At 21.0% G+C, this 276-nt stretch overlaps 1 protein-coding gene across 2 annotated transcripts in view; it reads right to left on the bottom strand.

The window, feature by feature from the left end:
• Nucleotides 1-276, bottom strand: part of LOC108685343 (multidrug resistance-associated protein 4-like) — a 25,550-nt gene that overhangs the window by 13,368 nt on the left and 11,906 nt on the right. The window lies entirely within an intron of this gene.

The following is a 276-nucleotide window of genomic DNA, read 5'->3' as shown; positions in this document are numbered from 1 at the left end:
AAATATTTTGTGTAGATAATTTCTATAAAAAAAAAGAATGAGAAAAAATTTCTATAAAAAAAGAAGAATGATATTGTTGTCTATTGTTGCGTCAGTTTTGGGGCCTGTTGACAGATACTTGTTTTTATTTAGCTTATAAAAAAAATTAATTATTGCACAATATTGTAAAAACTATTATATTATCTAATTGAAAACATTTCTTAGTTTGTTATTATTATCTTATTTATGTTATTTAAGAAATTTGTTCAAATAAAGTAGTATGTTGATATCGGTAAC

Source organism: Atta colombica, unplaced genomic scaffold (assembly GCF_001594045.1).
Source record: "Atta colombica isolate Treedump-2 unplaced genomic scaffold, Acol1.0 scaffold150, whole genome shotgun sequence".
NCBI classification, from domain to species: Eukaryota; Metazoa; Arthropoda; class Insecta; order Hymenoptera; family Formicidae; genus Atta; species Atta colombica.
This window is presented reverse-complemented; position numbering and strand designations above follow the sequence as displayed.